Raw genomic sequence first — 17,381 nt, 5'->3', positions numbered from 1 at the left:
CGTCATTGTTAACGTGTGGTAGACGATATGAAGAAGTGGCCAGAGGTAAGTTGTTGCTATGGGGGACATATGTTAAACTTACTTCGTCGCTGTCAGAAGAAGAGTTGATTGAGCAGCACGGAAAAATTAGAAAAGTACCTACATTATCACATAGATTGAAAGTGGGTGTGTAACTTTTCCACAGCGAGGGTGATTCGTCTTTTTAAAAGCAACGGTGATCGAGCCAATTGGAAGCAGTCCAACTGCTCCGTGTGGTGCTGTGGTGTGTGGAGCAGGTCCGTGGAGACTACTGGATTTCGTGCCTCACTGCTTTGGGAAGGCAGCCTCGTTATATTATGGAAGCTAGACTAGCAAACACATCATCATTTTTTATTATTTCATGATAATATCTTACAGCGATTATGTTGTTTAACATACACTAAGTATGTTAAAATGTATAAAGTATATGTACGTGTGTGACATACACACTGGCTGCCCGATGACCATCATCAACTGTATCTTGTCTAATCTCTTATTGTACAGTGAGTAGGTGAGTAAACATTTATAAAAATTCACATATTTAAAGGAGGAGGCTGACCCATTGGAATTAAAAAACACCTTAGGTTGCAGGTGTTCAAATTATTAGGCAGATTTTCTTTTACAGATAAAATGAAGCCAAAAAAGATTATATATCACTTGTAAAAAGATTAAATACAAAATTAATAGTTAAGGTTGGAATTGGTAAAATAAACTTAATATATAAAATCACATTGCCTAGTAATTCTGCACAGTGTATATGCAAAAAGGTAAGGTAAAGGTAAGATTTGGTAGGTGTACATTGAGTGTAACATTAAGTCTAATCAATGAATAATGTAGGTAAACATCAAGTGTAATAATAATGAATGATTTTGAAATAAAAGAAATGTCAAAGCTTTCACAGTTGTCTTAAGTTTGCCATCTTCTGTACAGGGCTGAGGGCCCTGTAAGCTGCTCATCTGGGTTCCATCACAGCAAGTTCTGCTACATGTCCCATACAATGAGCAATTCTGTGCCAAGACTGCAGCTAGACTAAAAACCTTTTATTTTAAGTATATGCTTCCTCGTGTCAGATGAGTTTCAGGCAGGCCACCTGCTGCTTTCCACAAGATACTTGCAGCTTTGTAAGTAAGAAGGAATGAGAATAATTTAGGGTTTAGGATAGGATATTACGGTAATTGTGGTGGATTAGAGTTGTGGGTGAAGACTGGAAATATTTTAATTAGTTGTTTTTAATCAGTTGTGTTAAAAACAAGAGACGACGGTGGATTTTGTTTGAGAAAATGTTAATTTAATATAAGTTGTATAAACGTAGTGATTTTGTTTAGTTTTTTGTTGTGTTTTTTTTTTAGGAAGCAAGAGCAACTTCTCCGGCCATCCTGTAAAATTTTTCTGTTTCGTTTCCATATGTATAAACAAGATGGAATTAACTTACAAACTTGACATGACTTATTTCCTTCAAATCAGAGATTGAAGATAAAAAAGATCAAATTAAGATAAAAAAAAAAAAACCATTCACAGCAGTTAACTATCAGTGGACATGTGAAGTTCATAAAAATTAACTATTACGGCAGTACGTCGGTGCCTTTCAAAGTTAAGTTAAGAAGACTGGCAATAAATTAAGACACAGCCTTTCATCAGATCAATCAGGATCTGATCCCAAGTGGGTAGCTGGAAGCTGTTGGTGTATGAACTGGACCTGGTAAGGGGGACGCGGGAAACTGAAATGAAATGTCAATTCAAAACCATGTGTAAGAGGGGACAAAACGGTTGTTTTTTGTTCTCCACCAGCAGTGTTTATTGTAACAATGGCACAGGCCTCGATGCATTGTGTTCCCACATCAATGTATGTGGCTGTCGGTTTGAGTTGGTAATTTTGAACTGTAGTTTGTGGTCAAAGACAGATGGATCCTCCCATTGTGTTTTCTGCATCACAGTTCAGGGGCATGTGGATATGATCCCCCTCACAGTTTGTCCAATGCTTCACTGGCGGGGCATTGCTAAATCTGTGGAAATAATAAAACATTTTTACATTATGTATCCCTCCTAAAATACATCATGCGAAATAATATATGATGGGACCCATACTTAGAAAGAGTGTGTGTGTGGGTGTGTGTGTGTGAGAGAGAGAGAGAGATGCATTAAAAACAAAAACAGTATACACACTCCTGGAGAGCTACCGTCCTGCAGACTTCAGTTCCAACCCTGCCCCAACACACCTGTCTGTACATATCAACAGTAAGCCCTGAACACCCTTGCTTTAGCTGGTTCAGGTGTGTTTGATTGGGGTTGGAGCTGAAATCTGCAGGACAGTAGCTCTCCAGGAGCAGGGTTGGAGACCCCTGGTGGTTCAGGTGTGTTTGATTGGGGTTGGAGCTGAAATCTGCAGGACAGTAGGTCTCCAGGAGCAGGGTGACCTGCATCTCTGTAATTTACACAAATAATGTGAGCTATGGTAATGTACCATAATATTTTGTACTACCGTAAATATGAAATAATAGGTGGACAATGGTAAAGTTTTTTGTACTTCGTTAACTGCTCGTTATGATCTTAAATGTATTCATAGAACGGACTTCGTTAATCTAACTTTAGGTGAACACAGCTCATAGCTAGTTAAGTTAAGTTAGCTTACCCGAATCTGGACAACCCTTTTCAGCATCGGCGGCGTGACGTCTTTTTTTTTTTTTTTTTTTCACCGGGACATCGTAACCGAGCCATTTCTCGGGGTAAGGGTGTTCGTTTCAGTCGGGTTCCCATCCATGAAATGATATGAACACACATAAGAGCGCTTGGATGGGCGCTTCAAATCCGTGCCTTCAGCTGTTGCCTCAGGTGCTCCTGATTCTTTAGGTGGTGGGTGTAAAGTGTAAAGTGCAACCACGACACTCCGACCGCGTCACATTGTGCTCGTAACATTGTTGGTGCAAATGTTCTCTTAATGCAGCCCCTAACTGAGCATATAATTACTTGATATAGTTGCATTCTGTTTCAAGCCACTAGCTTAGGTGACGTTAGAATCCCTCTCAGCCGGAAGTAAGATGACAAAACCAACGCAATGGGCGGCACCCTTGTTTGCCATGGCAAATAAGGTGAATTAGTCCTTATATTAAACTTTGTTGTAATAAATAACGAAGCTATTCTATATGAGATAAATGACGAGTTAAAATCCCATTGAATTGAAAACCTGCTGCTTCATTCCTGTCATCTTCAACGCGCGCAGCTCAAAACAGATATGCAGAACATTAATAAAAACTGTCCATATACATTATAACGTTATAATGAGAGCACTAATGTTAAACTTTTTTGTGAATTTCTAGGGCTTTTCGCTGACGTTTAGTGTTAACTATCTTTTAATCCCCCCAAAACATAAACAATTATTTACCCAATTTGTGTCTGCAAGGCGTTCCGTTACACATTTTCCTTGTGTGTTAAAACGGAATTATGACTGTCGAATGTCTGACTTGACACTTGGTAATGTCTTTTTGCTCCTCCCCCAAAACATATGATTCAACTGTCGTCCAAATATCATCAAGATTCGAAAATTTCGATTCGAACTACTGAAAATCCTTAGTCGGGACACCCCTAGTGAGCATAAGAGATTTCTTTCAAAAACAATGTTTAAAAATGATCCCAAACTTTGACCGGTTATATGGTTTTTAAATTAACCATTCAATTTGATGAGAGCAATGACGATCATCTTGGATATGTAAGAAAAATCGTACATTATTATTTAAAACTGATACTGCTATGTCAGTCCTTATTTACTGAAATCAGCAAACTTTGTGATATCTGATTCCTATATTTTGCTTTCCAAACTAAAGATTGGGCAAATTTTTTCCTAAATCTTATAACATGATTGTGTTTTTATTTTCATATTGAAATTCTTAAAAATTTCATGAATGAATTTTACACTGCAAATCTTACAAACGCATTATTGATGAGTCTTATGTCTAAGGTTAAGGGTGCCCAATTTGTAATAAGATATAGACCCGACAAACTTGAAAAAAAATTAATGATCCTCACTTAAATATGCTGATTCATGTCAAGAATCAAGAAAAGTGACCCTCTTTATGAAATCCATTGGATCAAATGAGTGCCAAATTCAAAAACATTGCTGAATCATTCAGTAGAGATAACCACCGATCGGTTTGCATGAGCTCGTACTAATGAACATACAACTTTTGATAGTAATTATCCCCAGAATCGATTGTCAACTCTGCGTCGTGCAGATACTCCGGTTATGAGCACGATCTTGGGCGCTTAAACTAGGCTAATATCATATGTCACCAAATATAAAAACTAAATGTTCACTCATAGTATGATTTGTTCTGTATCGTTTATGGTGTCCGTCCGACTGGTGCAACGACATCCGTTTGGCTTTATACACACGACTGGCTTGCTGGAGACCATCACTGGCTAAGTGAGTGGCGGACGGGAGAGAAAAGAACAGTAGTTTGCATTGTCGAGAGTAACCTTATTCTGCATTACTTCAGGTGCAGCAGTTACAAACGGGAAATTTTTTGGAGTGAGATCATTCACAGTCGTTATCGACCTTCTTGCTCCAGCTGCACTAGTCGAATTGTTAGAGACCTCTATGGAATTCGGCGCTGTACAGAAGTATGTCGAAGATGTGGTGGACGCGTCTACAATATGTGCCCCCGCCTCTAGTAATCAATCACGCTGTGGACCAAATGGTTCACACATTTCCTGCTCCCGCTCCAGGCTCACGGATGATACCAGAAAACACACTCCATGACGAAAGTTACAGCGGGTAAAGTATTTCAGTATGTTTTGAAATATCACAGGAGTTGCGGGGTGGTCATTAACCGATATTGAAAGAAAATACAATAGCACTACTAGGAGAGTATAGTTTTTAAAAGTGGCTTATTTAATTTCTTTACCTACCCCGACAACAGGCCAATAATTACTTGGTTGTCAGCATTAAAACGTACCAATGCTGCTTTTTGCAGAGCAAATTTTGTTTGTGAAACGATGGACATAACAGCTTTACGTTTTCGTCAGTTATTTTGGATCGCTGCATTTAATGTAGATTCTGCTCATTCGAATTTCGGATACAGATGAAGTAGCACTGTAAGTTAATTTTGTGTTGAATGCCATTATTGAGAGAGCGATTGTAAAATAAATGCTGTCCCTGTTTAAATCATACTTCACCAGAAAATATTCAGTATCTAGAAGGAACAAATTCCTTGAGAACTATAACTTCCCACTCATGTCCATTGCTGTCATCATAACCTTCACATTCTTTTCTGATTTTTGAGTGATCCTTCTCTTGTTATGCCGGGTTCACACCGCAAGCGGCAGCAGAGCAGAAGCAGTGCATCTTTTTTTCGGGGCCTATGTTGAACCAGATGAGAGCGTTCACCCACCGCAGCAGAGGCGGCGCAGCAGGAGCGTTGCAGGAGCAGAAGCAGAAGCAGCAGTGCCTCGATCATTTGGTGGTGCTGAGTCTATTTTTTGCTGCGCTACTGACGCCATTTAAAGTAAAAGTACCCCTTTGCTGGACAAAATAAATATGATTTCACACAAAAAGTGCTCCTAAATGGACATAATATAGCAACCATCTAGGGTGTGTTATACAAGAACTGGCAGTATGTTAGGGAAGCAAAATGATATTGAAAAATATGTTTATAGAAGATAAAGTGACAATGATCATGGGCAAAATACGACAGTCCTACTGACACAAAAAAGTAAATTTTACAAACATCTGTCCAAGTACTACAGTTCTATCCAAAACATAACTTTTGGGGGCCGAAATAAAAAAACAACGTTAAATAATTACTACTGCTAGTTTAGCCTTTAGAGATTCTTGATTATTAGAAGTTGTAGCGTATTCTTATAACTAGGCCCATATATTGGCGAAGGTAGAGCGGATAATAGATGCTGACATCATGCAGTAATCTATAAACAACAACTGCGTGTGTCTGGCTGGTGGTCTTCAAGTGCACCTGGAAGAACAATAATGGGCGACACTTCGTCTCTCATGCATTGGAAGTTGAGAAATATCAGTTCTTTATGATCCACACAATGTACTTTACAAAGACTTGCGAAGTGAAAGAAAGCATGGGATGAAGTTGCAGCGGCTCTTAGTGCAGATGGTAGGTAATTTTATAGTGTTTTGGCGCTTTCCTGGCACCGCGAGCAAACAACTCTCAATATAGATAAACAAATAGCATAGATAGATTAATATAGGCCTAGCACACATAGCTACAGTATGAACATCTATGATCTGCGTCTCTTTTTGAGGGTTTGCTCATTTACATTGTCTCTGTTAAGAAGTTTGCTGTATACATTTATGAATTATCAATAAGCTTTTTATGATGGGTAATGCCACAGTATGTATTCGATGTGTCCAGATATTCTGTATTATGTGTCAGCATAAAAATAGTTTTTATGAGTGAGAGCTAATGCAAAATATCAAAGGTAATATATAATAAATATAATTCAGATAATAAATTTATATATATATATATATATATATATATATATATATAATTTTTTACATTTTATGTTAAAATATGTGACAATCCGCGGAGTAGGACACAAGTCGGTTCTGGGGCATTTTGAGTTATTCTGAAAGTGTAGTCTCCAAGCTTTTCAACGATGTGTAACACATGGAAATCTGATCATATTTGGAGAAGTTATGGCCATTTGAAGGTGAGCACTCAAAAAAAGCTCAAAGGGAAAATGGCCTCTAAGATTGTGCAGTTCTCACCTGTTCTCACCTGCTGGGAGTGACAATAGGGCTCGTGCATCTCATTTAGATTCTAAGCCATACCCCTGTAAAGCTGCATCGGTTGCAACGCTTGCTGACAGGCCTTAGCAGGGAAAAAATCGGACCGCATACTATTAATAATAAAGGATAATGTGCATTGTAAAATGTCAGTATTAATTTATCTTTTTTGGCTTTTATCTAAAATGATTTAGAGGCTGAAATATGTGTAGGTTTTATCTTTTTATAAAACCTTTTTTTGTCAAAAACTCTATTTGAACTTGTGCATTTGTAGATAGCGTTGCCAAAGACACTCCTTTAAAATCTGGCCATCATTTTTGGTACAGCACAAAGCGACAAACTTTGATGTTTATGGAAACTCACCCCGCATAAGAAACGAAAAGTATTCTTGCAGATCGTTGCCTCCAATGAAATAAGTGCGTTCAGGCACACTTTCTCTTGTCGGGGGTCTTCTTTGTGGATGTTACCAAAAATCTCAGTTTTACCTGTCGTCTGTTGCCTCTGTCATCCAATAATTAGCATGTCCTGCCTCTTTCCACAGCTAAAGAATCCAGCCGTGAGGTTGCATATATAATGTCTGGAGAAAGCTTCTGGCTACAGGACTGTCTCCCCCCATGCAGACAGTTCTCTTTTCTCCTCGTGTAGCATTTACAGTCAAAGTTACAGATTTTCCCCATTTCTCTGTCTTTATCCCCATCAGATGTTACTATCGATATAGCCTCTGATATGTTACGGTCCAACTCATCTGACGCCAGTCCGATACATTCTTCCTCGTCTTTATCTTTGCTCAGTTGTAGATTAGGGATATTATTCAGTCTTATTATGCCGCTTTCATCATTGCTCAGGATCGTCTTCAGAATCAGTGAGCGCTTGTTCATAACATCGGCTTGTCGAAGAAGTACTTCAAAAACATTTCGCCAGGCCCAGAGCGCTGCATAATGATGTAACCACGCTTTTACAGAGGGCAGGGGCAATAACAAAAGAAACAAAAGCCGGCTATCCAGTATGGAAATACACACGACAGCCGCCTACTGCGTGCTAGAATCTCAAAGAAAAAAACAAGACCCGATTTCAACCTCAAAATGTATATACCAATACGGTATCTCAAACACGGAGAGGCTTCTTCATGATCTCAATAACAATTCTGCAAAAAACGCGAAAATCACAATTTAAAAAAAAAACGCTTCTTTCTCATTTTTGTGAAAGTTGTGCTGCCGACTTGTGTCACTGGTTTCCGTGACGGGTCACATATGTCAAAGTACTTACAGTTCTAGGTTCACCGCAACCTCAAAAAGCCTGCCACTTTCACTCTAATACGTTTGAATGTTTAGCCAGAAAACATCTGTTGGCTACATAAAACCAATGTGTGAAATTGTAGAATTATTGTTCTTTTCAAGAAAAAACAAAACTGATTCAATTGGAACCAAACTGACAGTACTCTGTCCAAAATCCGCTGTTCAGTTGCGCGCTGCCTCGCTGCCGGTGTGAAAGCAAAATAGCCCGCCGCTGCTTCGTAATTGAACACCCTTCTCTCTGGTGGGATGTGATGTCCAGGGTATGGCCGCAAAGGTTCGTCATCAGCGGGAAACCCTCATCCCCCAAAACACACAAGGGCAGAGGACCCCGTTGTTCTGCTCCTGGGATAGCAGCATCTGGTGGTAAGTCAAGCGTGCCATCTCTGAGGCCTTCTCCAAATGCTGAATTCCGGAGTGTTCCACCGTCACTGGTTCTGCCATAGCCCCCAACATCCACAACCCTAAACAGGTAGTTGGCATCGACAACAGCCAGATGCACCAGAGTAGGTGGTGGACTTATAATTGAAGAATAGGGACCCGGAATTTGGTGGTGCTTGTAAGACCACATGTTTCCGTCGATGGCACCAAGACAACTGGGAAAATTCCAGTGCACATGGAACTGGTCAGCGATGGCCCTCCAGTCCTCCATGCTGGGAACTGGCATAGTCTCCTCACCAGGGCTGTCCAGATGGCAATGGCCACTTCTCTCACAATGCCTGAGACAGTAGAGTGCCCAAAACGGTAACTGAAGGCTATTGTTCTGAAGGAATCTCCAGTGGCCAGGTACCTGTGAAAAAAATCAGGATTACATTACATTAAAAATAATAAAGTTAATAAGATTTACTGTGCATGTATGTTTTTGTCTTATACTATGAGCACACTGACTACTATCATGTCATCTGCTCTTACTGGCTTTTATGCATTTACCATACAGGGCAGAAAAACACACTGCATAAATACTATACATATTATACATGTCCATAGTATAGTGGAATCACAATTTTCACATGCTCAAACAAGCTGATCTCTGAGACAATTACTGTGTTAAGGGGCGGTCACACTAGACTTTGAACGTGCTAAATTTTTTCGGACACCGCTGCAAATATAGGGCGGGAGCAGGTTAACGGTCTCCACTCAGTTATCACAACATGGATTAATGTGCTTGTACTGTGCCTTTGCGACGGCGTCGAAAGCGTTTTATTATTTTTACTATTAGTTTTACTCTCTGTCTGTCTCTCTCTCTCTCTATATAAATACAGACACACTAAGCAATAAAAATTATAAAATATGTCCTCATTCAAATGTACCATCTATTCCTGTTTCCAATGACACTGCGAACCATGCAGCTTTTTTTTTTTTTTTTTATAATCTTTTGAATATGTATTATATAAAATAGGATGCTGCGCTATGGCTAAAATTAGCGCTTCCTTAATTTTTGAATTTCTGTACAGAGAGGTCATGCAGTGAGTATCGATATTCTACTGGTCCCACGTCTTCACGTGATGCGAATTCGCAGGTCAGAGTTCACCAAACTTGAACTTTGGAACGCAGCGAAATGCGAAATTTTTTGCATGAGCTTGCGTTTCCGGTCTGACGCATTCGCATGCGCATGAATGGAAGTCAATGGAACGAAAAGTGCAGTGTGACCGCTCCTTTAAAGGGATAGCTTGGCAGAACAAAGAAATTTATACAGGTTTGGAACAACCTGAGGGTGAGTAAATGACAGAATTTTCTTTTTGGGTGAACTATCCTATACTGGTAGTAGCACTGCTTCTAAATAAACTAGCTTTTTTTAAAAGTCACAAAATGTTTACACTAAACCACAGACGCATTTTCTTCTATCACTGATCACTGGTGGCATCTCTCTATCCGATAGTTCATACAGACGTTTTACAAGGAAGACAAAGCCTACAGCAAGTGTAATCAAATAAAATTATTATTACCGTAGGCAGATGGCGAGTCGCTGGGAAGGTCCAATTGCCAACCGCATTACTTTTTTGACCTTTGTGATGAGTGGGCCTACCTTGCCGAGCAACTCGTCGAATGTGTCCGGGGACATTTGAAGTACTGCTCAAACAGTGCATCATCCAGGCGCAGCTCCGGACAAGTCTGTGATACTCTCCCGCTGTTGGCGCTTTCTGAGAATAGAATGCACTCAACAACGGCGGGCACCACGTCGCCTGAGCTTGTGCAGTTGTGCAGCTTGTGTGTACACTAAGGGACGACAACACGCCCAATCACCAGTGCAACTAAATCAGCATCCACTTCAGACATCCCCTCCATCAGGCGTTAACGCAGAAGCCCCGTGTGAAGGGGGCGTAACATCTCGGTTAGATGTAACCATGGTTCCTGAATGGGGGAACGAGATGCTGTGGTGACGTCACCGTATGGGAACCCCTTTTCGGTGTGCGAATGTCTTGAAGCCCTATACCATCCGCCAATTTTATTGGCCAAATAGTACTTGCACCAGCCTACGCATGCGTAGCTAGTATACCTAAGTCCCGCGCTATTTCGCTCAGATTTCATGAACTGAAGAAAATGCTATCAAGGTACAGAATGGCTGGGACCGCGGCATCATTCCCTATTCAGGGACCCATGGTTACATACTTAACCCAGATATTCCCTTTCATAGGTCACTTCGATGCTGCGGTGACATCACCGTATGGGAACCCTATACCATAACGCTGACATACCTGATAGCTGGGGTCCAAAGGGAAAAAATCTGCTCAAGCGGAGAGAACCGGGAGCCAGGAGCCATTCTCACATCCAGACTGTAAAACTTGACCAAAGTGCTTGGTGAGGACCATCCTGTCGCAGCACAGATATCATACATAAAAGATCCACTGGAAAAGCTTGCGATGAAGCCACTGCTCTGTGGAATGAGCTCTAATTCCTAAGGGTAAAGCGAGTCCACGTGCCTCATAGACTAAAGATATAGTCCCCCCAACCAATGAGACATGGTTGCTTTGTGACGCATGGCCTCTATTTTGTGTCCAAACACAAACAGCTGGTCGGACTCATGCCATGGGCTGTTCGATCAACATAAGTCTTAAACGCTCTGACAGGGCAAAGACTCAATCTCCTAGCCCCGCCTCAGCGGGGGGTAAAGCTTCCAAGACCACTTGCTGAAAGTAAAGGGGTTGAGGCAACCTTAGGTACATAATTAGGCCTGGGTTCGCAGCAGTACTTTCACAAACCTGGTGCAAAGCCCATGCCCCGGGGGCGAAACAGAAAGAGCCTGCAAATCCCAACTCTCATGAGGGAGGATAAGCCACAAAAGAACTGTCTTTAAAGTAGGATTTCTTTTTTTTTTTTTTAATTTCCAGGGGTCGAACCGATGTTCTGATAGACCTTGGGAACACAATGAATAAATTCCATAAGGACCTTGCGCAGGGCAGAAAGCCCTAGCCGTCACGAATCCTGTATAAAGCGGATACCAGCAGATGATGGCCCACGAAGTACCATCTATATATACGTGGTTGCGAAATGGCTGCCACTAAACTTAAAGGGGTGGTGGTATTACTTCACGAAAACGGCTTTGAAGAAACTCCGTACTGAGCCACGGGGCAGTAAACTGGTCTATATTATGAATTCCCCATCAGGGCCTTAAACAGTTTTTCCCTTTGAAAGCCATAAGGTCTCGTAGAAGCTGCCCTAGAATTCATTGGTTCTTGAATTCATTAGAATTCGGTGGTTTCAACTGAAAAAACCGGGACATATTAACTCACTCCGCTCAGAGGCCACCCACAGCTTCCATAATCTGGCTTGGGTGCCAAGTCATCCCTCGTGCTTTCGATAGTAAGTCCTGTCTGAGGGGAAACCCCCCCGGAGAGCCGCTAACAGATTGACCAGATCCACAAACTACGGCTGTGGGGGGCCACCACGAGCCCCCCCACAGCACTGCTCCACTCTGTCCACCAAATTCTGGTAACACTGCTGGAATTATCCGAATTGGACGAAAAGCATATAAGCTGGTCCTGGGCCAATCGTGAGCTAACGCATCCAAGCCTAGGGGCGATGGAGGGCATAGAGAGAGAACCAAGCGAGCAATGCGTAGTCGTGCTCGACGCGAATAAATCCACTTTCGTTCTCCAATACTCGCCATATAAGGCTCAACATTTGGGGGTGCAACCCTCCATTCCCTTTGCTCCGCTCTGTCTGAAAGCAAATCCGTTCCGAAGTTCAAGTGCCCGGGGACATGATCCACTCGGATCGACGAAATCTGTTCTGAGCCCAAAAGAAGAAAAATCCCGCCAACCTGCACAGGGGGTGAGAGCGTAATCCTCCTTGATGATTCGTCGACACAACCGCTATGTTGTCTGCCCTGACTAGTACAGGACGGTGAAACAGCAGATTCAGAAATAAATGGAGAGCTAGAAAAACTGCCCGCAATTCCAACCTGTATATACCAGCCGCGTTTGTGTCGCCGTCCATACTCCGTGAGCTGGCGTCCTTGACAACAGCTCCCCCAAACCGGTTTAAAGACGCGTCCGTCGTGACCGTCCGCGGGAAGCACAAATCCCCAGCCGAACTCCCGTTTGAAGGATTGGCTGACATCCCTGGTTTCGACATAACACACCTCCGTGTCACCCAAATCGTCCGATGCGGACAAACAACGGGATGAAATGTTTGGCTTTTCGTCCACCACTGAAATGGGCACATGTGAAGCAAGCCCAGGCGGATTACAGGGGATGCCGCTGCCATTAGACCCAAAGTCTTTAGCACAAAATCACCCGTCACTGTGCGACCTGCTATGAAATGGCGCAGGCAGACGTGAGAGACTGAACGTGCGGGAGAGATAGTCTTGTTGTCATTGCGCGAGAGTCCAAGTCTATTTCCAGAAGGTGATCCATTGAGAGGGAATTAAAACACTCTTCTGGAAATTTTTCATAAGCCCAGGCTGTTAGATGATTCTGCGATTGTGCTAACACCAGCCAATCGTCCAGTAATTTAATACGCGAACGCCCTGGATCGCCGGGCCAGAGCTGCATCCATGCATTTCGAAAATGCTCGAGGAGCCAAGGCTAAGCCGAAGGGAAGAACACGGTTTTTGATACGCTTGCCCTCTAAAGCGAATCTGAGGAACTTCCTGTGTCTCTTGATGATCTGAATATGAAAATATGCATCCTTCAGATAGATTGTGACAAACCAAATGTTTGATTAAATCTGAGACAGAATAGACTTTACCGTCAACATCTTTATTTTGCTCGTCCCGAGTGCAAGATTCAAACGGCATAAATCCAATATCGGTTTTAATTTATATAGATTGTGATTTTTTTTTTTTTTTACAGAATAGCGGCTGAAAAAACCTGACTCCATCTGAGAGGGGTGTACTTCTGTAGCCCCTTTTCCCAGCAGAGATGACATCTCCTGCCACAGAAACGCGATTTCCTTTGGTTTAACAACCATGGGAAGATTTCCGTGGCAAAGAGGCGGGCCTTTTTGAAACTGAATGGTGTATCCGTGACGAATTGTGCGTAACCCATAGTGAAAATGCCGGGCAAGCACTCCCCTGTGGCCCTGAAAATGTAGTGGTTTCCAAGCCTCTGCCATTCCACATGCATTAATGTTTGAGCACGGAAAGCTCACAGCATCTGTAAGCAAGGAAAGCGCATGTGTCAAAGTCACTACGTTTCATTGTGCTTAATCCTGAAGCATATCCACGGCAGGATTTAATCCAACAAAATGAACATCGGGTCCGCCGCTAGCGAGAGCCGTCATAAACGGGCCGTCTTTGTCAGCCTCTTGTGCCTTCCCTCAAACTCTGAAGGCTGGATTGAGCAGAGTGTCTGAAGGGGTGCTCAAAGTATAGCTTGATCCAATGATGCTCAAGGCGCCTTTTGCTGCGAGACAGTCAATGTTAGAAAGTGGGGACTGCAGTGAGAGGGTTTGAATGTGCATTAGCGGTCCAACAGCGCTCTCTAGTGGAGGGAACAGTCCCTGACGAACAGAGAAGTATCAGGAACTGCTGTTAGGAGATTGAGGACGAGAGGCTTTGCCTTCTGACTCAGGTTTTCTGTAATGTCGGCGAGATTAGCCAAGGTGGTGCTCGACCGTTAACATCCCCGTCATAGAACGGTCCACTGCACGGGCAGTGTGTTTGGTAGCACTTAGCGCCAAATCTGTTGCCCGCCGCAGCTCTTTCACAGCCTCCGGTGTGATACCTTCTCGTTAAGAACCGCCATCAAGTGGAGTAAATTTGCCGAGATTAGACGCGACTCGACACGCCCTTTGAGAGGGGGGAGACTTACAGGCCGCGGCTGAGTTCGGCGCGATACGTTCGAGAGAGTTAGAGAGTTCTAGGCGGCATCGCTGTATAACCGCGGTCCGCCAAGTCAGCAATGGTGGCGAAACCCACGGCGTTCGTGATGCGCACTGATTAAGGCTGCTTCCAGGACCTCGAACCTCTTGGTGGAGGTCCGTGAGAAGGGTAGTTTATCCACGGCTGCTTCCAGGACCTCGAACCTCTTGGTGGGGAAGGGGGAGCACCGTTTTCTTCCTGTCCGATCAGAGGAGAGAACCGCATGTGCAGGCCAGTGCGTACTCTGAGTCCGAAGCCGCGTGGACAAACATAGGTTTTAAAAGCAAATCTGCTGATTAACACACTCAAGTGGGGGGGGGGGAAAGCGCTCTGGTGGGGGAGAGCAAAGTGGAAAAAATCAGTGCATCACTGTCCTCATAGTCAAGCCGCACACATCGCCCCCAACCCCGCCGTGTGTGGGCCCGGGGGACCGCCGAAGCGAACGGTGGGGGTTTTGATGTGAGGGTGAACCTAGAGGAAAAATACACTCCCGAGCGCAACACACTGTCGCCGCAGGCTATCACAGAGAGAACATATAGAGAGGGCTGCTAAAGTAACCTCTCATGAGTGTCTCCCCCTGTGATAAACCCGTTATACGCCACTTACCTTTCGTTGATGACTCATCGCGTCCTGAAGAGGAGTTAACACTGCTCGAAGAAAAAAAACCGCTGAGAACGCAAGAGATGGTTTCCTTAGGGCACAGATGATTCGCTTTCCTGAAGGAAATGAAATCTGAGCAAAATAGCACGCACAACCACTGGGGGTTTTATGTTTTTTTATTCAGATTCTGGGATAGTTTTATACTATGCGTAGGGGCAGCGCCTGCGCTCTGTTTCCCATGGCCACATAAAATTGGTTGGGCTGTGTATAGGGCTTCCAGACATTCGTCACACCGAAAGGCAGTTACCATATGGTGACGCCACCGCGAGTATTATGAAGGGAACTATGAAAGGGGGGGGGGAACGGCCCATTCAGACGGGTGGGGGGCATCGGCAACAACGCTTCTCATTTACTTTGAAAGTGGAGTGACGCCAAGAGATGCAAAAGGAATTGATGGTCAGTGCGCGCCGCGTTTGGGTCCGTTGGCTTGTGGGCAGAAGTTGAAAACTGCCACCCTTTCACGCACCAAACCAGGCGCCCTCCAATCAGGATCGCTTCTTTATGCAAAATACCCTAGCACAGACGCCATAGCTAATCGTCAGTAGCATGCAACAGCAGGAAAACTAAGTGATTGCTGTTATCACTATGACGGCACACAAGTAGCCACCAAAACTTAAGAACACGCTTATCCGTCACAGTACAACACTGGCAACGTGCGGAATGGGCCACCGTCACACAACTCTTGGTTTGGTTTTTTTGTGCAGTGTTTAAACCGTATCGGTGGTGTGTTGATATTTATTTGGGATTTTTCGCCACAATATGTGGAGTTTAATTTTGTTAGTTTGTGTGTTATTAGTGTTGTTATTTGTGTATAACGAGGGAATGTATGTAAGAAGGCCAAGATATTAGTTTTGCCTGCAATGGATGCGTTAAGGAAGTTATAGTGCCCTGGGCGAGAAAGTTAGTGCAAAAAGAAGTCAGTTTTTTCTTGCGTAAATTGCATATATCTTATGCACAATACAAATCTCAGAAGCTTAGAAGAAGAACGTAGGCATGGATTGTTTCTCTTACTCAACAGTGCTCCCTCTGTGTTTCCGGTCTTCCCCATCGATGTTCCGTTTCTTTCCTCACCTTGCTCCCACATTCTCGGCCTTTGTTGTTGTGTGTGTATGAATTTGCTGGTTGTTCCTCATGTTTATGGTACAACTTTGAATCTGTTTTTTTGTTAAATTCTATCAATTACTTACATTTATATTTTTTTTCAGTTTGATGATTCGTGGGTAATGTTCTGTAACTATGGCGTACTGATTTCTCACGTTACAGTTAGTGTCATTGTGAAACTTGTATGATGTTTTGGTGAGGAATGTTTGTTACGTGGTTGGTTCATGTGGAAACAGATTTATTTTATTATTCATTGTTGTAATAAAATATATGGAGACAAAAATTGTAACCAAAGAGTGAATATACTATAAACAAGGATATTTTAGTCTACTTTCCTTATTTCTGTGTTTCTTACAAGGGTTAGTTTACCCAAAATAGGACCGACCAGAAGAGAGAGGAAGAAGGAAAATGCTGAATAAAGTCTCAAATTTTTGTTATTTTTGGAATCCAAATGTATTTTCGATGCTTCAACAAATTCTAACTGACACGGCACATGAGCGTCACATGGACTACTTTGATTAATGTTTTTTTATTACCTTTCTGGACCAATGGGACAGTATACCATACATACATTTTCACAATGGGGGGTTGCTGGTAGGCGCGCGGTTACAGGTGGAACGCTCTCGAGAACTAAAGTCTAAAATATCTTAAACTGTGTTTCGAAGAAGAACGGAGGTCTTACCGGTTTTGGTTTTTTTTTTTTCAACACACCACTGGCAGGGGTGCGTCATTAATGACATAATTTTATTTTGGTTAAGTGAACCTAACCCTTTAAATCGTATTATCATACCAATGTTACACAAATTGTATTGTGCCTGTTAACAATCGTCAGCCTCCTAGAACAACTGAATATTTCAACATTCAATGCCTAGGGCACGCTACGCGAGCCACAAGACGCGACATTTTCTCCTCTCTTCTTCCAGATATTATTGTGTTTGATGGAAGAAGTTAGAAGAAATGATGTTTTTCTCTTATCAACATGTCCCATGTGTTTCCGGATCAATAAATGGAACTGTTTTGAAGCTGGGCCCGGGCCCAGAGCCTGTTGTCCGCCAGATTGAAAAATTCCTTATGTATAGGCACTCAAGATCTGTTCCCTAAACATGCAGTGTCTATAAATCCTAAATGCTTTTGTGTCAGCCTAAAGGTCTTAAACACTGAACCCCATGCTTGCATGCAAAGCTATATTTATTATTATTATTATTACTATTATATGCCCCTAATTACTAGCAAAATAAAATGAAATAAATGAGCTTAT

The sequence above is a fragment of the Cyprinus carpio genome, unplaced genomic scaffold (genome assembly GCF_018340385.1).
Source record: "Cyprinus carpio isolate SPL01 unplaced genomic scaffold, ASM1834038v1 S000006585, whole genome shotgun sequence".
Lineage (NCBI taxonomy): Eukaryota > Metazoa > Chordata > Actinopteri > Cypriniformes > Cyprinidae > Cyprinus > Cyprinus carpio.
Note: the sequence above shows the minus strand (reverse complement) of the source record.